This window comes from Pleurodeles waltl, chromosome 1_1, assembly GCF_031143425.1.
Source record: "Pleurodeles waltl isolate 20211129_DDA chromosome 1_1, aPleWal1.hap1.20221129, whole genome shotgun sequence".
Classification (NCBI taxonomy): Eukaryota; Metazoa; Chordata; class Amphibia; order Caudata; family Salamandridae; genus Pleurodeles; species Pleurodeles waltl.
The window spans coordinates 658,645,982-658,668,088 of NC_090436.1; the positions used below are offsets into that span (position 1 = coordinate 658,645,982).

The following is a 22,107-nucleotide window of genomic DNA, read 5'->3' on the forward strand; positions in this document are numbered from 1 at the left end:
AGAGCTTAAGCCCATCACGGATCACCTCCGAGCCAACTCCATGCCCTACACATGGGGTCAGCCCTTTAGACTTCTCTTCCGATGGGGGGACCAGACGAGACAGGTGAAGACGCTGCAGGAGGCCTGCCGGGTTTGGGGTCTGGAGGAGTCGGAACAGCAGATTGGGTCCCCCGGAGGGAGCCCTGCTGCGCACCAGTTGGGATGGCGGAGGAAAGAAAGGAAGAGGAGGCCGTCCCGCCCATCGTCTAACGAGCGGGCACGAGAGAGACAAGCCGTCCTGAACAGTGTCACTGCCGGCACCTGCCCATATATTCTGAATACGGCTGGTAGTCGGCGGGTGAGCCAGTTGACCGTCCTGCGGAAATGATGTGCACAGGGCTAGCACTGGGCCTGGGGGGGGCGGGGCTCTGGATGCTAGGAGTGGGCCCTGTGAATGTTTCTCCCCGGAAAGGCAAGAAAAGAAGGAAGGGAAAAGATAAAACCTGTATATGGGACATCCTACTTACCTATGATTTATCTTGTGTTTCCTCACACGTGCCTCCCGGGAGCCCTGGAAGACGAGAAGACCAGAAAAGGAAGACTCTGAACCGCAGCAGCCACCAGAATAGGACCGAATCCTAATACATATTTATTGTGCACATCCAAATTAAAAACTCACCTGAACTGTTAACTCGCTGACTACGTGTCTTCCTTGAGTCACCCTGTCACAGGGCGAAAGATGTGGGAAACTCCTGGTTCAGAAGTTAAGGGCTCAGATGCATGCCTCTGCCATAAAGATGGTGCGTTCCCCCTCTCAGGGGGAGGCGCACACTGATACGCAAATCGCGGAGGCCTTTTCCGATTTTTACAGGGTGTTGTATGCGGAGGACACGACTATTGCTCTCGACCCCTCCTCATACCTTTCCGATTGCGAAGTTACGCCACTCAGGGAGCAAGATGCAGATCTCCTTGACAAGCCTATTTGGTTGGGGTAGGTAATTTTGGCTATCTGGCGTCTGAGGGTGGGGAGGTCGCCCGGCCCAGATGACTTCACTCTGCTTTTTTATAAAACCTTTTGTCCGGAGCTGGCCCCTGTGCTCACCCGGCTGTTTCACTCTTTTACAGGGACTAAGACCCTTGTTCCCAGTATGCTTGAAGCCCTTATTACGGTTATTCATAAACCCGGGAAGGACCCGGAGGAGTGTGTATCATATCGCCCTATTTCGCTTCTAAACATAGATGCTAACCTGTTTACAGGCATATTTGCGCAGCGTCTCAACCCCTATGTGCCCGGGCTAATTGACCCGGACCAGGCGGGTTTTATACCCCATCGGCACTGTGGGGATAATACGAAATGGATTCTACATCTGATAGATAAAATGCGCAGGTCCCATAGGGAAGCTCTCCTTCTCACTTTTGCCGCGGAGAAGGCGTTTGATAGAGTGCATTGGCCTTATTTTTTCCGGATGCTGGAGCACTTTGGGGTTGGGCCGACACTCCTGACTTGGATCAAATTTGTCTATCATGAGCCTAGTGCAGCAGTCTGCATTAATGGAACGGTTTCGCTGCCGTTCCCGATAAGAAGAGGAACGAGGCAGGGGTGCCCGCTCTCCCCGCTCCTGTTTGCTCTCTATATGGAGCCCTTGGCTCAAAGACTTCGAGCTGACCCTCGAGTTATAGGCATCAAATTTGGTGGGGACCACCACCTGATCAATCTATATGCTAATGATGTGATCCTTGCGCTGGCAGAGCCTACGACCTCGCTCCCAGCGCTTGCAGAGGCTTTGCATGCATTCGGTATGGTCTCGGGGTTCAAAGTGAATATGCAGAAATCTCGGATCCTGAACCTGTCAGTCTCCCCGGACCATGAGAAGGAATTGCGTTCTAGATTCCCTTTTTTGTGGGCATCGTCGCACATCCCATGCCTGGGTATAGTCTTGGCGAAAGTGACCGCAAAAACGTCTCGTTTGAATTATGCCGCCCTTTCCAGAGAGGTAATAAAAGACTTAGAGCTATGGGGGAAGCACAAATTATCTTGGTTAGGCAGGATCGCTGCAATAAAGATGACCATTTTGCTGCGCATTCTATATCTGTTTCAGACGCTTCCTCCGACTCCGACGCCTTATACCATAGCTACGCTTCAAAAAGCGATTCTGAAGATTATTTGGGGCTGGAAACCTGCGCGGATCCCGCGCCACACCATATATCGTTCAAAGCTTGAGTGGGGACTGGTGGTCCCTTGTCTGTTAAAGTATTACCACGCGGCTCAGTTGCGCTTTTTATTTGAGTGGAGTCTTCCGTTGATGGAGAAACACTGGTGCTTTATGGACCAGGCGGTTGCAGGGTCCCATATCTGGAAGGAACCCTGGCTGCGACGCAGGCACAGAGCGACAGGACTTTACTCATCCCTCATCACTGGTGTGACTCTTGGGGTGTGGGAATCCTGAGTTTGTCCCTGGCCTACACTCAGAGGGTTTTCAGCGCCTGCAGGAAAAGGGGTGTAAAAGAGTAGGGAGTCTATTCAACATAGATGGTATTATCCTCTTTGACCAGCTGAGGGAGACCTATGACCTAACTGAAGCAGATAGATTGCCATATTACCAGGTCCGTCACTGGGTACTGCAGCCAACAGTTAAACCCCTAGTGGCTAGAACGCTTACATCATTTGAGAAGTGGCTGGTAGGGAAGAAGGATGATAAGAGATGGATATCCGAAATCTATGCCCAGATCCTTAGGCCCATTCCACTCTCCAAGACGAAGGGGCAGAAACGATGGGAGAGGTAGATTGGGAGAGAACTGATAGAGGAGGAGTGGGAGGACATATACTTTAGGGCACACCACACAGCTCACAATATACCAGGGGCGAAAGGGCCTACAAGATAGCTACCTCATGGTACTACGCCCCTGCGAGGGTGCGGGAGTGGGACTCCGCCAAAACTGGGCTCTGCTGGAGAGGGTGTGGTAATACGGGCACCCTCATTCACTTACTGTGGCACTGCCCGAAGCTGACAAGATTTTGGAGTAGCATTCTGGATGACATAGAGTATTCCGCACAGAGATTCAGAGGCTCCCGACATATACTATCTTGGGTTTACCCAACCCTCTCACCTTCCCTCTCCGGTCTTTGAGAGGTCGACAGATCGCTCTTGCCCTCAGTGCGGCACATCAGGTGCTTCTTAGTCTCTGGGGCACAGATCAGGGTCCGAGCTATACCTCCTGGCTTTATAAGCTCTAGTATATCTTAGCAATGGAGAAATTAACATTATCGGCCAATCAGAGAGCAGACGAAACAGCTGTCCTGTGGAGGCCGTTTATTCAGATTCTATCTGCGGAATCAACAAACTTACATGTCCTGCATATTTACGAGTGCTACGGTTGCTTAGCGACACCTGATTGGGGTGGAGGTGGCTAGGGATTAGGGTGGGTCATGCGACACAGCCCTGGTGGATGGTGGGGTGGCAGCTCGGGTGGGCGAAGGGGAGGAATTTGGCTGAGTGTTGATGGGAGGAGTTCAGTTGCTCTATCTCATTTTTCTCTGTTCTGTATTCTCTTTTTCTTTCTTGCTGGTTTCCTATTTTATGATGCCTGCTCTTGTTACTACTGTTTGAGGTGAAAGAGACAATATTGCACTGAGTCCAGGTTATATCATTTCTCTCAACCGGAACCCGTATTGGGGACCATGGATAGATGCTGTTATTCTCTGCCGGCTGTGAAGGTTGTAGGCACAGAACTGTGTTTTGTGTTTCTAACCTCTTAAATTAATAAACAGATTTTATCCATAAAGATGTTTTGACCAAATTCATTAAAGTGTACATTAAAGAAAATACTGATATTTTGTATGCTACATGCTTTGCCTTTTTATGTGTGTACTCTACAATAAAGGGATGGAAGTAATCAAGTAATATCTTGTGAAATGTAATATTAAATTAGCCATTTACATATTTTGATGTTATTAGTATGCTGCATGCTACATTACAACTATTTTAGGTTGAGAAGAAGATATTAGTTTCTGCACCTTACTGGTACTGAAACAGGATTGTGAGCATTTCCAGCCAATATAAATACCTACTCTCTCTGCGCATATACATAGATCCATTGAACAAAGGTTAAAGTAACATACTTAGATGTGGTAATAAGATCTTAAACTAAATTTTAAAAACAGAAATTTCCTGAATAAAACTAAAGATTAAAATGACATGGTTAGGCATTGATAACCAAAAACACTTAACCAGTTAAAGTTTACTGAGCTAACTTCAACTTTCGGCCTCGCCATGCACTGCTTATGACCTCAAATATTACGTCACTCATGAAATACTAACATCATTGATGACATCTCAAATGACATTACTAATGACAGCATAGTCATATGCAGCGCAGTTATTGAGAGTACACATGTAGGTCCATAGCATGGTAATAGCGTAAGCCCTGGAGGCAAGTATGACTGTGCATATTGCAAGTTATGTGGTGGACCTTTAACAAATGATTAAAATGTGGGGTGTCAGTATTTCTCCATGTTAAAGAAGGTAAAGGCTCAGTGTACTTGATATGGATTACAGAGGTATGTTTCAAAATAGGTTGTTGCTTAATTCGAAAGCCTATTACAAAATATCTGCGAGTATGGCCAAAGATTTTGATGGCGCTAGATCATTCATCACAAGTGATCTGAGCATGTTTCAATGTGAAATAGTTGTAATACGGTGTTACAGATACATTGTATGTAGCAAGGATGTTTACAAAGCGTCAATGTTTATATTCGTAGCATATGTTGGCTGTAGGTACACGTGCTATGCACACTCCTGCCATATAGTGTTATGCTTGGACTCTACAACTTGTTTTTCTTGAAGGAGTCTTTTACTGCCTATGTGACATATAGTCTGCTCCCCTTCGAGAGAATGCGCATGTTCAACTGCTCCATTGTTACATTGTTTTCTATCCCACCATCAGGTTTGGACGGGTTGCGCAGGGGCTCAGTGCATCTTCGATACCTTTGCAGTTGGTGAAATCACTCTGGATCTTGGAGAATTAAACTTGAATAATCCAATGCTGTGTCAGCATCTTCTGCTTTTGGATTCAAAATTACAGTGACCGTTCTGTTCAGATTGCCTTCAACACGAAGACAATCTTCCAAGTTTCATCAAGATTGTTTGGCTCCGGGTGATAGAAGGAAAAAAGACTTTTCGGAAAGTGCCTTTGATGTGGGCCAAAATGTGCATACTCTAATCAGCATGATGTGTGAAGCCTCTGCTTGTCACTGGAGTATGAGCAGGACTGCATTGCCTGTGGTCTGTTCTAAAACAAGAAGACCCTACACTCCAAACGCGACCGACGCCTAGCTCATAATATGGAGTTGGCAGCAGAGGTGCGATTCTCGGATCGATAAGAAGAAGAGGAGGACATTCACATAGAGAGTAGCATCACTTTGTGCAGCCCCGCATTATGTCGCTTCTGAGGAAAGCAGTCAACATGAAGAAGGTCATGATGAGCTGATGGCTCAGGCTGTAGAATCCATCGAAGACTAAACGGTATCGGGACCCAGGACAAAAACAGCGTCAAGGGCCATTAGTACCCAAGGTCCCCAGACAACCACACCTAACAAAAGACTACCCCTGCAGCCTTCCCACCATCGTCTTGGTGCGCCACAGCCCTCGGGTTCTGGTCAACACCAAGAGAGTGCTCTGGAACCGGACAGGACAAGACTGCGTTCGATCCCGATCGTGCTCAAGGCCAAAATGACAGGCGTAGATGGGACACAAAGCCGTCACAGCTGTAGCAGCACTTAGTGCTAACAAAGCTACAGATGACCATGCAGCCTATGGCACCGACAAATCCTTTGATGCCAGGCCTTCCATTGGGGTCGATGAAACCGTTTGAGCCGACTGGATGTATGGTGTCGACTCAGCATACCCCTTTGGAGCCAACCAATGCATCGACTTTGAAGAAGCCATCGGAGCAAACCCACAAATCTACATAAAAAAAAAAGTTGATATGGACAGCATTCGCATTGACATCCCATGCTGTAGTAGAGGACAAAAAGAAAAAGACTTGTAAGGAGTTGACTCCTAAATGAAAAAGTAAAACAACCAAATCCAGAGGATAGGGTTTTTGAGAACCTTTAAGAACTAAGGTGTAAAGAAATTTCTTTGAAGGAGGAAGATTTACTTTAAATGGCTCAGAAATGGAAAAGGATGGACATTGACCAAGCACAACCTCTTTCACGGAAGAAGTGCATGGAGCATAAGGCCACTAGACACTGCACTAACTCCACAACCAATGTCACCATGATCCTCACATTCAGACATTGCATACACAGGGAGCCCTAGTCATTTCACTCATAACACAGACTCTCACCGGGAGACACCCTTCCCCTGCAAAGCCCCGACCCTTGGAATGCATACGATATAGTATTACCAGACCCAGACATTGAGGTGCCAGTCCCAGCTAAAGCATCATCGCCTGATGATGCTTTCTCCTATCAGTGTTATTCAGCCTGCTGCTGAGTACCATAAAGTCCAAATGCATACTAGAGGAAGAAACTGACTTCTTAGTTGCGACACTCTCCAAGACAGGATGCTTCATTCAGTCGCTCCCAATAATAGGGTCAATGTGGAAAGTCTCTAAGGAGATATTCAAAGACAAAGGAAAATCTATGGTAGTAACACCATGTATTGATTGGAAATACAAGCTATCCCCTACAGACCTATATCTGGGGTCATCCAACAGCTGACTCCCTGGTTGTCACAACTGCAAGGAAAAGGGATGCCTTCCAAAGTACCAGAGACACGCCTCCTCCTGATAAGAAGAGTAAAAGAAGCAATTAGTCAGGAAAGCAGGTGACAGTGGGCCATGCAAATTATTGAAGCATAGCTAAGCCATGGGTTTGCTGTCACGTTTTAATTGGGCATTTTGATACAACATGAAAGAGTTGGTACAACATCTTCCATAGCAGTACAAAAGAAAGGGGAGGCGTTAGTAACAGAAGGTAGATAAGTAACTAACTAATGCAACAATACTGATGCGGGTTGGACAGTGCTGACACTGCAGCTAGGGGGATAAACTCCTCAATCCTTCTGTGTAGGTATGCTTGGCTAATCATCTCCAGGTTCAAACCTGAGGTGCAGCAACACCTGCTTAATGTCTCATTTGATGGGGCAACATCACTTTGCCCTGGAGGTAGACTTCCATTTGATGGGGCAACATCACTTTGCCCTGGAGGTAGACTTCCAGTTAGATAAAATAACAAAGACACAGAGGCTGCAAAATCTATGTTGGCACTGCAGTGCACTACTCCATGTCAGTAGTCCTTTTACAGATATCAGGACAGAGGGACCTCCAAGACAACCACCTCTGACAGCCAAACATATCAGAAGCAGCAGCAGACATATCACCAGCAAGGTGGTAAAAGTTACTACAGAGGGGGCTTCAGGAGAGGTAACCAGAGGCACAGGTAGAGGAACTCCCGGCAAGGGAACCTCCACCACCAAACAGTGACTCACCACGCATTCCCCCCCAAACATACAACTCCTGCCAGTGGAAGGCTGCAGCAGTTTCACCAACTGTAGCCACAAATAACGTCAGATCAGTGGATACTATCCATCATACGCCATGGATATTGCCTCGAACTAACCTCCACCCCAAACATTTCTCCACACAGACAGACCCTCAACCCTCTGCACCTTCTCAAAGTGGAGATAAAGGCTCTTCTGCGAGGGTACTATAGGGCCTGTTCCCACAGTCACCCCATGGAAAGGGAGAATATTCCTTATACTACTTAATTTCCAAAAAGAACAGGTCTCTCAGTCCGATACTGGACCTATGTCATCTCAATCACTGCATTCTATCAGAGCACTTTCACATGGTGACACTACAGGATGTGATACCACTGCTACAAGAAGACGGCTTCTTGATGACACTTGACCTGAAGAATGCATAGTTTCATAAACCGTTTCACCCAGCACATCGCCAGTACCTCAGGGTTATGATAAGTGGGTGACATCAGTTAAAAGTGCTGCTGTTTGGGGTGATGACAGCCCATAGCGTGTTTACCAAATGCAGTAGTGGCAGTATACTTGGGAAGACTCAATATTCATGTCTTTCCCTATCTCGATGATAGGCTGATCAAGAGTACTACAAAACAGAGATGACTGCAGGACACACAAGACACCATCAGTCTGCTACATAAATTGGGATTTACCATAAATGCCACCAAATCACATCTACAGCCTCTTCAAATAAAATTCGGAACCTGCCACAGCATACCTCAATCCCAACAGGGTTCTTAGTCTCTGGAACCAACTGCCTTTTTTTTCCAGCCGCATTGTTACCTGCCAGTCAACTCAGTGATGCGCCTGATGGGCATAATGGCATTCTGCATAGCAATAGTTTCTCATGGTAGGCTCCACACGCAGCCTTTACAGGCGTGTCTAGCATCTCTTTGCTCACAAGCGTGGGGGAGTTTAAAAGATCTAGTGTTGATTCCGCCCAGGATCCACCAGTCATTACAGTGGTGGGGCACAGAGAATCTCCTCAAGTACAGACCTTTTGCAAGCCCGATCCTGCAAGTGAATATCACCACAGATGCATCACTCACGGGGTGGGGTGCGCATATGGAGAACATTACGGTCCAGGGTCCTTGGTCGATCATCAGAAAATGCTACAGCAATACAGCTTAGTGATACAGATGGTTGTAAAAGCCTTTCTCCCCAAAATAACCAGGAAGACCGTTCTTCTCCAAACGGACAACATGACAGGAATGTATTACATTCAAAGAGAAGGAGGAACAAAGTTGATACAGTTGTCTCAGTTTTCACATGACATCTAGCACTGGGCTATCAGCCATCCTATCCACCTACGAGGAGTGGACAATTAGGTGGCGGGTCTGCTAAGCAGGAAGCAGCAACTTGTCCACAAGTGGGCACTCCACACTTGAGTCCTCCAATGCTACTTCCAGCGGTGGGGGACACCAGCCATGAAACTGTTTGCCACTGTAGAAAACACAAAATACCAAAACTTTACCTCTGGGTACCACCATCCACAGTCATTGGCAAGGCTCTGTGGATCAGTTGGTCAGGTATATTTGAATGCACTTTTCCCCCTCTCCCACTCATTCCATATCTTGTCAGGAAATTCAGACAGGCATCTCTCAAGTTGATTCTAACCCTGGTTCACAACACTCTTAGAGTTGTCCCTAGGATCTCATATTACCAGACCTTCTCACTCACAGTAAGGACAGGGTCAGGCACCCAAAACCCAAACAACTCAACCTACCAATCTGGTTCCAGAAGTTGTAGAGTTTGGGTACTTACAATTGCCCTCATAGTGTATGGACATTAAACGGAAGGCAAGACGTCCCACCACAATAGCTTTTTATGCAGCTAAGTGGAAACGCTTTGTACACTGCTGTACAGCACGGCACATAGAGACCCTTGTGCTCCTACAGTACAACAGATAGTATGCTATTTGTCACACCTACAGAAGTCACATTTAGCATACCCTACCATATGACTTCAAATAGTGGGCCATTGCTTGTTATGTGCAAAACCGTAAGTATCTGTCACTTTTTTTGAATTCCTGTCAAAGCTTTTGTGGAAGGGTTGAAAAGAATAATTCCACCACATGCACCACCTGTATCCTCCTGGAGCTTGACTGTTTTTACATGGTTAATGGCCACTCATTTTGAACTGTTGTATGATTGTCCAGTACAGTTCCTCTCTTGGAAGGTTGCTTTCCTAGTAGTTACGACCGGCCTAAGATCAGTTTGTGAAATTGATGCTCTTACCATAGAAGGGCCTTATGTGCAGTATTTGCAAGCTAAAGTACAACTGTGGACAAATCCTAAATCTCTCCGGAAAGCCGTCTCTCTCTGTCATTTTAACCAAACACTTGATCTACCTGTTTTCTTTTCTAAGCCAGAAACCGTGGCAGAGAGAACGCTTCACACACTTGATGTTAAAAGAGCACTAATGTACTACATTAAGAGAACAAGATCTTTTAGGAAAACACAACTGTTTGTGGCTTTCTCAAATCCAAGAAAGATTAAGGCCATTTCTAAAGCAGGCACTGCACAGATGATTGTAAAATGTTTTCAAATGTGCTATATTAAAGCCACATGAAATTTACCAACAGTTTCTTGCGAACAAACCAATAGAAAGAAGGGTGCTTCCATGGTCTTCCTGGGCAATAGCCCCTTAGCCGATATTTGTAAAGTAGCTACATCATCAAAGCCAAACACATTAATTAAACAGTGTTGTTTGATTGTCTAGGCAAGACAGCAGTCTCTTGTGGGACAGAGTTCCACGGACAGTTTTTCAAACATTTGCACCATCTAATGCCAAGACCACTGCGAGAGGAGTACTGCTTTACATTATGTGCATAGCATGTGTATCTGAAGCCAAAACATGCTATAAATTGAATATGTTACTTACCTTGTAGTCATCTATTTGTAGTGTGTATTGCTGCAGATTGACATGCACCCTCCCACTGTTGTGGGTTCCTTTTAGCGCCTAGATTGGGCATCTTAATTATAGCTCCAGTCCTGTGCCCTTTTACCTATATACACAATTTATTTGTTTATTCATTTTTTAACATATTTTTAGCTCAGCTTGCTTTTAAGCAGGGCTGTTTTTATATTGTAATCAGCTGTCTTTCTGCAAAAGCATTATTGTTAGTTCCTTTGCATGACATTTCACTTGGTGCCCTGCTGAAGGCTGTCAGATTTATACACAATAGTTTACTTGGTATTGCCGATCCAAGAGTTACAGAGTCAACCTTCTAACCACACAGTCTTAAGACTGGTAGAGGGGACATTCAAGCCAGTCATCTTACGCTGTGTGCCACTTCGACAACATCTTCACTGATCTTTGTTTTGTCATTCCAGCTAACTGGAAGAACTGCCAGCGGAACAACTGGCAGACCCTTGCCTTTCCCAGTATGGGGTTGGGGCTTGTCCATTAGACTGGGATGGGCAGAAAGACTTGACACTGTTATGCTCTCATGTTAGATGCTAGAGTATAGGTAGTAATTCTTAGACTCATGATTAAGTCAGGATGTTGGGGCCGTTTATTTGTTTTACTCCAATGGTCACAGTCATCAATGTATTATGTTTCACCGTTCTAATAATTGCAGCTTATGCCTTTTATCATAGAATGAAGTTGCTTGAATAAATGCATTGAAACTTACCTTGCGTTTTTTGTCTGTCATTGCATGGATGAGGCTGTGCATATGAGAGAAAGGGGTAAGATCTGTTCCACCATGAATTCCCTGAGGAGTCAGAGAGTCATGTTTTTAAAAATCACCTTTAATTTCTAGGTTTGGGTGAAGTGCTGCCACCTAAACTCAGCAGTCTTACCCCCATAGTAAGAGTCTTACAATACCGCCTCCACGGCAGGCATACGCCGGTGTCAGATTTATTTGTATTAATAGTGGTAGATACAAATAAGTACATATTTTTTGTTGATCACACACACTTTAGAGTAACTTCACTAGCTCCATCCTCACTCACCAAGGAAAAAGTGAAGCCGTACAACATGTGCATTCTGTTAAGGAAGAAACAGAATGTCAGCAATAAAAGACTTCTTTGAGAAAAACAAGTTGTAGGGTCTGAACCTAACACTAGATGGCAGGAGCGTGCATAGTGTGTGAATCTGCGCATGACACGCTGCGAATAGATGCTTACAATGTGAGTAACATACTCCATCCTGAACTTTGTTGAAGATTTTGATGCATTGTAGGTTGTTGAAAAAGTTAGAATGTAGGGGTGTTTCACTTGAAAGTGGTTTCTCTCATGCTGATGTTGTATGCCAGGCTGTATTTTACTAAACTATGGAGGGTTTTCCATAAGACCTGACAGATTTATTTTCAGGGGCAAATGTATACCTGTAAACCTCTTGCCTTAAAATTGCCAGTCATGTGAAGTCTTTAAGAGGGTAATCTTATTAAGGCGCATAAAAAAATGGCCACCAGTGTAGCGTGTTGAATTACTTTAAATCTTCAAACGTTATCGGACTGTTTCACAATAATTGTATAATGTCTTCAGTGATGTCATCAGTAATGTCTTTTTAGATGTCATCATGTAGTGTGTGAGTTTATAAGTGGCTCATGGCAGGACGCAATACTGTAGCTTGCTAAACTATAAATGCAGAATTTTTGTTTTTAAATGTTAGTTTTGATCTTATTTCAACCACTCAGCATTTGCCTTTTTTCCAGTTAATTTGTAGGTTTTTTTTTTATAGGCTAAAATCTTTTTTTCTTTTACATAGGCTAAAATCTTTTTTTCTTTTTCTTTCTTTACATTTTTATTTTTCATTTTCCAAAACAAGGCAAACTGCTGCACACACTATAGATGTACATATGTGCTCACACTATTATAAAGTAAAGGAATCACAAGGATGTAGAAGTAATTATGACAATCAGGCAGAGGCTAAGAGGGGAAGCACTAAAATGTTGAGGCCAAACACACCACAGCATAAAAGTTGCACACACTTATATGAAATAAACAGACTATCGTTAATACAGCGAGTCATGTAGTGGGTGAACAAGTGAGGTTCTCTGTGTCTTTGTCAACATCAGGTTCCAGTATTAATTTGTAGTCCCAGAGAAGTTGCCAAATGTCCATAGGTGTGGAAGTTGGAGGTTGCAAGGAGGCATAAAGTTCGCTGATAGTGTTGCAGCCAGTCATCGGTAGTAGGGACTACTGCCCCAGTACAATGCTATTTGTCGCTTGACCAGCAGCAGCACCATAGCTGTGAAGTATCGTAGAACCTTGACTGTAGGGATTAGCATATCCCAGTAATGGCATCAACCAATCAATCCTAATGGAGATCAAAGCAAAGATTGCCCCCCAGAATGTATGAATAAGAGTGCAATTTCAAGCTAGGTGTAGCAATTCAGCTTGATCTGTCGCACACTTGGGACATTGATGTTTTTGTATGCAGGGTGTAAATACTTAAATTAAAGCAACTTATGCCTATGGTTTTTAGAGACCAATTTAGTCTGCATGCAGCAGCAGTGTCAGGTACTGTCTGGAATGGAGTGCCCCAGCTCATGTTCCCAAACGATCCTAGGTTTTTCTGTGGCTGTCGCTCATAGTGCCAGGCATGTGTGGTAAAGTCGGGAAACCATACTGCCCCTGTCTGAGGTGGATATCATTAAAGTCAGAGGTGTGGGGGGGATCAGCAGGATCCTTCTGGTGTGTGGGCAGGGTGTCACACAGGATACTATGTAAGTAGTGAAAAAACTATCCATTGGTGTCAGGTCTCCTTGGGGTGACAACGCTGGATGGGCGATCACATTTAGAAAAAGGCCTCCTGCGCTACACAATTTGTGTGCTGATAGCGCTGTACCAGCATCTCCCGAGTAAGAGTGAGCCATGGGTTGTTGTGGAGGGGCAACTGATGGTAATACAGCAGCCTGCCACCCAGGTAATTCCTTAGTCTAGACCAAGCCCAGCATTTTGTGGAAAGGGTCTGTATGTTAGTCAGGTCACTCGGGAGTCCCAGGAAAGAGGACAGAGGAAGGTCCTGTCCTTGGTCTTGTTTGGGTCTCAGATAAGACACTTTGGCATCTGGGTGGTACCAATAATAGGCAAAATAGTATAAATGGAAATCCGGGACATCAAAGCCACCATGCTCATATGACAAAGTCAGTGTCTTCCATCGGACTTGAGGGCAACAGCCTGTCCAAACAAAACACGTCAGGAGTCCACAAGGGTTATTATAGCAATTTGCCCCACGATGGACAGCTGTAGTTTAATCCATCACTCCACCTGAGAATTGAGTTTGCCGATGGAAGGACCATAGTTTTGGTGAACAACTTAAGATATTTGCCTGTGTAGGACAATACCAAAGTACTGTGCACCACTGCAAGGGGTGCTCAAGATAGCAGGGGACAGTGGCTTCAGTACGTGGAAAAAGTTCTGACTTGTTCCAATTTATGGATAGGCCAAATCGTATTATCTCACTTATGAGGAGAAGAAAATGTGTGGAGGGGTCGTGGACAAACAGTAGAATATCATCCACATACAGGGGCGCTAAGAGTGAACGTACTGAAACCAGAGACCTCTGTGCATGTGTCAGTCTTGCAGATGCCGGACCAGTTGGGCCAGGGCTATAATAAAAAGCAGGAGTGAGAAGGGACAGCCCTGGTGTTAGCCTCTGGTCACGGGGAAGGCTTCTGCAAGCTTGTCATTGACCTGCAATCATGCCACAGGGCTAGAGTAGAGGAACATGATGATGAGATTGCTGAAATCCTTGGGCACCCTCAACTTAGTCAGTGTTGCCTGCATGGACAGCCACTCCAGCAAATCAAACGTATTCTCAGCATCCAAGAGGGCGACTGCTGCGGGGGTAGAAAGGGAAATCTGATTCAACACAGCAAAAATAGCATGGAAATTGATGGTAGTGGAGTAGTGTTGGACAAAGCCAGTCTGCAGGGAGGAGATTATCAGCTCCATCAGAGGGAGAGGTGTGTGGCAATAGCTTTAGCCTGTATTTTATTGTCATGGTTCAAGAGGGGGAGTGGTCTATAGGAGGTACAGAGTTGTCAACTTATCGGACTTCAATAGTAAGGTGATGATGACTTCCCAAGGATTGGGATGTAGAATTCCCACTTAAAGGGACTCAGCATAGACCTCTAGGAGGTGGGGGGACAGGATGTGTTTATAAACTTTGTAAAAATGACCCGTGAGCCCGTCTAGGCCACTGGCTTTTGGAGTCACTCAGGGTATCACTAGCCTGCACTATTTCGTTACATGTGGTAGGGGCTGCTAAGTATTGTTGTTGTCTTGCTAACAGCCGTACCATGGCTACCTTGGATAGGTATTCTGCTATCGCCAAGTCACTTCTGGCCATACAGGTCTTATGTAAGTGCTGATAGTAGGTTTCGAACATCTGAACGATAGTAGCATTGTCAATGGTGGTTGTGCCATCATCAGCGAGAAGGAGCGTCACATAGTTAGCATGATAGTTAGGCCATAAGAGCCACGCCAGCATGCAGCCTGCTCTCTCACCTTCCCCATATTGACGACCCATGGCATATTTGCTTATGTAGGCAACCTCGCGCTCCACCAAGTCCTGAAACTCCAGCAGTAGCTGGAGAGGCAATATAGTTGGGTGGGTGGGGTGTCGTCCATTGTGGCCAAATCTATGTCACTGCAACTCCCTCTCCACTCTAGGCAAGTGTCCTTTAATCCTCTGAAGAACCCCCACATGTCTGGCAATGCAGACACCACGTATGTAAGCCTTGAAGGCCTCCCAGAGTGTTGAGCGCTTATCAACCAAGCCAGTGCTTATTGCAAAATATTTATTGATGGTGCCTCGGAGTTTTGGTTTGAATACAGCATCATTTAGTGCATTTTCCAGGATTTGCCTTTGCTAAAGCGCATGGCCCTGGTACGGATTACACAGCATAGCCTTAACAGGGGCATGATCTGAAAAGGTATGGGACATATGCATTACATCTGTTAGCCAACAGAGGGCCCCCTGAGACACATACCATTGATCAATACGGGTCCAGACATCATGAGGGGCCAAATACAATTTTTAGTCTTTGGTGTGGGGATTGTGGTCCTCAAGCTGGAGGTGTCAAGACGATCTGATAGAGACATCTTGTTGCAGATTCCTTACCTTAGAATCTCCCCAGGAGATTTCTGAGCAGTACCCCTGCACGATGTTAGGTGGCATCACTCAGCTCCGTATCTGGAGTCGGCATTGTGCATGCAGGATATTACTTTGTGGGTCCTATGTAGGCAGCACCCCAGCTCGCTGGCATTAGTCCTTTGATTTCCATGCCAGCCAGCTCTGATCCGAAGAAACACACACACCTCAATTGTTTAACTGGTCTTTTTCGACTTTTCTCAAAACTTTGAGTATTTCACTCGTCATGCATCAAGGAATGTCTTTCCGCAAGACCAGTTTCAATCCCTGCTGATCCTGTCATCAGGCAATGTCCGGAGATGGAATCTCTCCTTGTGTGCCTTTGGTTTGTGGAGCGCAACCATGGAGCACAAAGCTTTGAGTGAGCAGTCCCTAAAGCTCTTGGCAGCCCAATGCTCGGCTCCACATAAGACCCGATCGTGATCAAGAGGAAGGTCTCTAGATCGGTTGCAGAGCCCCACTTATTCGTCGTCCCACTCCAACTCCTCAGGGTGATCCGTAAAGTCAAGGGATAAGAAGAAGTCGAATAAAGCGAAGCGTTCTTTGACTTCACCTTGGCTGTTGAGGCGAGTGAGCAGGAGTGTCATCAATCTAGTCCTCCATCTGCAGAGCCCACATCTGGGCTGACTCCATGCCTACCGAGCTTCCGGGAGCTGGAGCAAGCCCTGTCCAACTTGAGGAGTTTTCCGAGACCGTGCGCCTAGATTTTCGGCAATCTGACTCCACTGGCGTGACCTCGGGGCCTGCAGAGTCAGAAGGGGCCCCTTTGGTTTCCATCACAGCGGCTTCTGCCACTGCTCAGAGGGGCACCCATGGATCCCTTCCTGGATCCGGGCCAGCGCCGGTCGTACCGCCTCGACCTTCCCCAGAGCCAGCCCCGGTTATCAAAGCCTCTGCCTCCCAGGGTGTGTTCCTTTCCGCACCCTTGGATAGGGAATCCAAGAGGCTGGACATACTTGGGAAAATATGTTTTCTTCCACTAGCCTGGGATTGTGGTCTGTGAACTTCACATGCTTTATGCGCCGTTATTCCCATGCTGTGGGATACAGTTGCGCAAGTGCTGCATCAGAAGTAGGTCTTGGTTGTTATTCCACTTACTTTCTGGTGCTCAAAAAGGACAAGGTCCTTTGCTTATCCTAGATCTTCGGTCCCTCAATCTCTTTCTCAAGAAAGAGAAGTTCAAAATGCTCACTATGGCTAAGGTTCTATCTGCCCCGGGCCCAGAAGACTAGATGGTAGCATTGGACTTGCAGGGTGTGTATTTCCATATCCCCATCCAGCCTACCTACAGCTGCTAGTTGCGGTTCACAGAAGGCCTCCGTGCTTTCTTTTGGCTTTACCGGTGCCTCTCGAGTGCTCACCAAGGTGATGGCGGTGGTCACAGCTCATCTCCTCAGATCAGGGGTTTCAGACTTCCTCTATCTCAACGACTGGCTGTTGAAGGTCGGCTTGCCCCAGGCTGTCTTCTCCCACCTCAATAGTACGGCAGACCTCCTGCATTCGCTGGGGTTCACTTTAAATGTGCTGAAGTCACACCTGACTCCATCTCAGATGCTCCCTTTCATCAGAGCTGTTCTGGACATAGCGCAGTTTTAGGCTTATCCTCCCGAGAGGTGAGTCCAGGATATTCAGGCTACGATACACATGTTTTGGCCTCAATTCTGGATTTCAGTGAGAATGACTCTGAGTTTGCTGGGCCTTATGGCCTCCTTCATTCTGCTAGTGACACATGCCAGGTGGGATATGCAGGCTCTGCAGTGGGACCTCAAGTTCCAGTGGGCGCAGCATCAGGGAAATCTCTCTGACATGGGCTAGATCTCAGAGGTAACTGCACAAGATCTGCAGTGGTAGCTGACGAACCATGATTGGTTCAGAGGCAGATCCCTCTCCCTTCTTCAACCACATATGATAGTAGTTACAGATTTCACTCCTGGGAAGAGGCAGCCACCTGGAAGAGGCAGAGATAAGAGGCATCTGGTCTTCCATGGCGTACGGACTCCACATCAACCTGTTGGAGATCCGTGCGATCAGACTACCTCTCTCAAATGGAAAGTAATGCAGGTGTTCATGCATAACACCACCGCCATGTGGTACTGCAACAAGCAGGGCGGGGTGGGGTTGTGTGCCGTTTGTCAAGAGGCTCTGCGCATCTTGAGATGGATGGAACACCAGGGCATTTCCCTGGTGGTTCAACATTGGGAGGGCTCTCTGAGCGCCAGAGCGGACAAACTGAGCCGACAAAGCTTAGTCGATCTTAAATGGTATTTCCATCAGGAGGTGGCGCAAGGTCTCTTTCAGCAGTGATAAGAACCCTGGTTAGATCTGTTTGCCTACACAGAGAACAAGCAATGTCAGAAGTATTGCTCTTTGGAGTTTCCAAGGTGGCAATTAATTGGCGATGCTTTTCGTCTTGAGTGGAACTCAGGTCTCCTGTACACCTTTCCTGCCCATAGCACTTCTGCCCATTGTTCTCAAGAAGATAAAGAACTTCCGGGCCCAAGTAATCCTTGTGGCTCCGGACTGGGTATCCCGAGATATTGAACATGGCCATTTGTCCTCCGATCAGACTTCCCCTTCGGGAGGATCTTCTGTTGCAGCAGTAGGGGAGGGTTCTCCACCCGAACCTGTTCAGTCCCCACGTTCTTGCGTGGAGATTGAGCGGTGGCAGTTGACAGCATTTGACCTTCCACCCGAAGTCTGTAATGTTATCTTGGCAGCCAGATGTCCCTCTACCAAAACCGGTATATGCCTGTTGTTGGAAGAAATTTGTGGCATGGTGCATTGACAGGTCTGTTGACTACCTTTCTGCCCCTCTCTCTGAGGTTGTTTTATTTGTACTTTCTTCAGCCCAGCAGGGCTCTGCTTTGGGCACTCTCAAATGTTACTTATCTTCTATCTCTGCCTTTTTAAGGTTGCTCAATCAACCTTCCTTGTTTAAGTCCCCAATTGTAAATAGTTTCCTTAAAGGCCTTACTCATATGTTTACTCCGTCTCCATTCATTATGCCCATTAAGAGTGACAAATTGGGAAATTCTGAGGTAAGGAATCTGCAACTAGCGATTGCCTCTACCAGACAAGGTGTTACCAAAGGTAAATAACTTTTCCATCAGTAAGAGCATGCAAGGAACTGGGCTTGGTGTTAGCGGCAGTGCTAGTGGAGTCCATAGTAAGTTGGCCTGCAACATTAAAGTAATTCCCCATCTGGATAAAATCAACCTGCGAGCGCCCTTTCAGGCCGGAGTCATTGTCCTAGAATTCGGGGAAATCAGTGTTAGGTGATTGACAAGCAATGCCAATTTATTGGCCAAAGTGCCGGAAACAAGCAGGTATCTGCCATCCGCATCAGCTATGCATTCCGGATATACAAAGGGGGATACTCCTGTGATTTAAAGTATAGACCACCCCCCCAGGAGTAGGAACTCTAATGGACAAACAATTTGAGCCCCACAAGGCTGCGTATGGGCAGCCTCGAGGGGAGATATGCGTCTCTTGAAGAAACGCCAGTTTGATACCATGTCTTTTTAATTAGGAGAGAACTTGCTTCCCTTTTCTGGGGTTGTTTAGGCCTTGGACGTTTCATGTTATGCATGGGAGATCAAGTCCCCGACAGCCTCCAGGCTGGGTGTTCATGTATTGTGGTGAGCAGTGTTGTGGTGATGTCATGTGATGCATCAGTGGTGCAGTAAACGGAGAAAAACACAACAGAGTAAAAACAATCCTACCTCCCACTCAAACTAGAATAAGGAACATCTTACAAATCCCAAGTAAAACTCAGATAGAACAAAAAATGTAACATTAGGGTTTGCACCTCGGAAGAGTGGCCCCTCACTGGACATTGTGTAGGAACTAGATAGTATCTGGTCACTCGGCCACTCAACAGATATTGTAGGTGAAGGGAGTTCGTAGGCAAAGCATGACCTAGGACAGAATATAGTTTCAATTAAGAGTAGGATCATTTAGAAGAGATGTGTGCCAGTCACAGAGGCAGGTCACATTTAGGGCACTTTAGGTAAGTGTTCTGGTGCTGTGAGTGGACTCTCCCCCACCCTTGTGTGGCTTGCAGCCCTGAGCCACATCAGCAGGGGTGTTGAAGACTGGTACTGGCCGGTTGCCTCCACGCTAAGTATGCTGGGAGCAGCATGCAGTATTTGAGGCCTTGCTTCTAAAGTATTATTTTAATGTCTGAGAATTTGCATTGTGCTTCCTGGACAGCTAAAGTAAAATTCGGGGAGGGGGCGTGGCCAAGCAAAATGGCTGGGTGGATGCGCTCCTAGTGATATCCCGCCGCCCCTGATTGATCCTGACTTAATCCTGGGGCGCCTGGGACGATTGGCGCCCCCCAGTGCGGGAAGGCGCCCTGACCCTGTCAGCGCACTGCAGCCCCGTTTTGTAGACCCGACTCCTGGCATTTGGGACCGCACAATTGGACCTCCCCCAAGCTGCGTGGAGTGTAGCTGATCAGCGCTGCGAGGAGGCAGCGGTCGGCTGCCTTATTCATACTGTCTACACTTTGCTGTGGGGGGATCGCTCCCTCTGGGAGAAGTTATGGGCCTGCAAGCCCCTGGGGGTGCGCAGCCTTCGTCCCCTGGCCTGGCACAGTATTGGACTTGTGACGCTGCGCTGGGCCCCTGACTGGAAAGCGGAGCGGACCGCTGTTGGATGATCCGGGCCGGACTGTGGGCTGGCCCTAGGAGACTGAGGAATGTGGGAGCCCGGCGGATGGGCAGAGGACTGGCTGGGAGCAGGCTGCGAGGTGTGGCCGAAGAACGTCCGAACAAACTGAGGTACTGCCTGGTTGGGGAAGGCTGCGGGTCCCCGCTTGGAGTTCTGGTGTGCTGGTGCTTGGCCTGGGTCCTGGTCGCAGGCCTTCTGAGTTCAGAGGCGCTGGGCCTCTTGTGAGGAGCCTTCTAGGGATGTCTGGATTCCCAGAGTCCAGGGCTACCTGTTGGGTGACTGTGCATGGCTGTGCCTTGCGGCTGAGGATGTAGCAGAGCCCTGTGTCTGGTCTCATGGTACTATGACTTCTGGGTACTTGCTCTCTTCACCAGGTCAGTTGAGACGCTGGCATAGTCTGGTTTGTGGCTGGCTGGGAGATAGGGCAACACCGGCAGACGGTGGCATTGCAGGGGAACACCTTGGAACAATACACTACGCCGGCACTCCTGTCGCAGCGCCAGACTCGATTAGGGGGGCCCAGGGATGTCTTGAGCACACCGGTGACTGCCGAGGAGCCATCATGAGCTGAGACTGCTATGGCTATACAAGGGTCCAGGGTCGCCCTTGAAGGGAAGATAGAAACAGTGGCAGTTGAGGTCAACCTCCTTGGGAAGACCTCCGGAAGGTATCTGGCAGGGTTAAGGTGGCAGAGGGCTCTATTGTGGAGCTGCACGGAGGTGGGGGCCCTGCGTAAACAGATGGTGCAGGTCAATTCCACAGTCGGCAGGCTGGAGGACGCAGAGGGCAGGTCCCGGCGGAATAATGTCCATCTGCTTGGGTTCCTGGAGCGCGCAGAGGGGTCCACGGTTGAAAGCTTTGTGGATCAAGGATGTCTTGTAGCCGGTTGGGCTGTCCAGGGTGTTTGTGGTGTAGCGCGCTCACAGGGCTCTGGTGGCGCCTCCCCGGCCCAGTGCACCGCCGAGGGCTATCATTGCTCGTCTCTTGAATTATAAAGACAGAGACTGTCCTGCGGGACTGCCTGTGAATCAGACAGGGCCGTCTTCGAGAACTGTAAAATCTCCATTTATCCTGATTACACGAACAAGGTTCAGAGCTCCAGAAAGAGGTTCCTGGAGGTGAAAGCGAAGCTCTGTGCCATGAACATCAGATATATGCTGTTGTATCTGCACACCTAAAAGTGCTCTCCAGAGGCAAGTCACACTTTTTCGAACGTCCAGAGGAGGTCTGGAGATGTGGGACTAAGTCACTCCTGGCAGACAGTTGGGGACTGGATCGGTGGCTCATCGGGTTTCTGGGGGTGGATGGCACGGACTGGAGGACTCATGGGGACAGCTAAGTGAAGGGTACTGCTGCACAGGTGGCAGCCACTGAGTGAGAGGCACTTGAACTTTATGGTGGGATGCATCCGGAAGACTATTAGGTATGTGATGGGGTTCTATTTCAATTTAGCCTTGTATTGTACATGGGGAGGGGGGTGGGGGAGCAACGAGATCACGAGTTATGTTGGGGGTTGGCATTTAGGCTCAAGAATATTGAATCCGGGGTGGGGGGTGGTTACTCCACTGTTGAATTTAAAAGTCCCCACATGGGGGTGTTGCCAAGATGGTGGAAATCACCATTGGAGCAGCTGCCCTTGCCTGGTGAGTTCTCCGCCTTCACACTCCCACATCCACAGTCAACCAATCTTAAGAGTCTGGTTGTCTCAATAAAATGAGTCTTCCCCAAATCACATTACAGAGGGAGATGTTGGACCAGCCCATTCAGCTTGGTAGGGTCCAACAGGCCATTAAATCTGGGAAACATA

At 47.3% G+C, this 22,107-nt stretch overlaps 1 protein-coding gene across 1 annotated transcript in view; it reads left to right on the plus strand.

Annotated features, from left to right (window-relative positions):
* Positions 1 to 22,107, plus strand: part of DMXL1 (Dmx like 1) — a 1,414,533-nt gene that overhangs the window by 458,611 nt on the left and 933,815 nt on the right. The gene's annotated exons all lie outside the window — the stretch shown is intronic.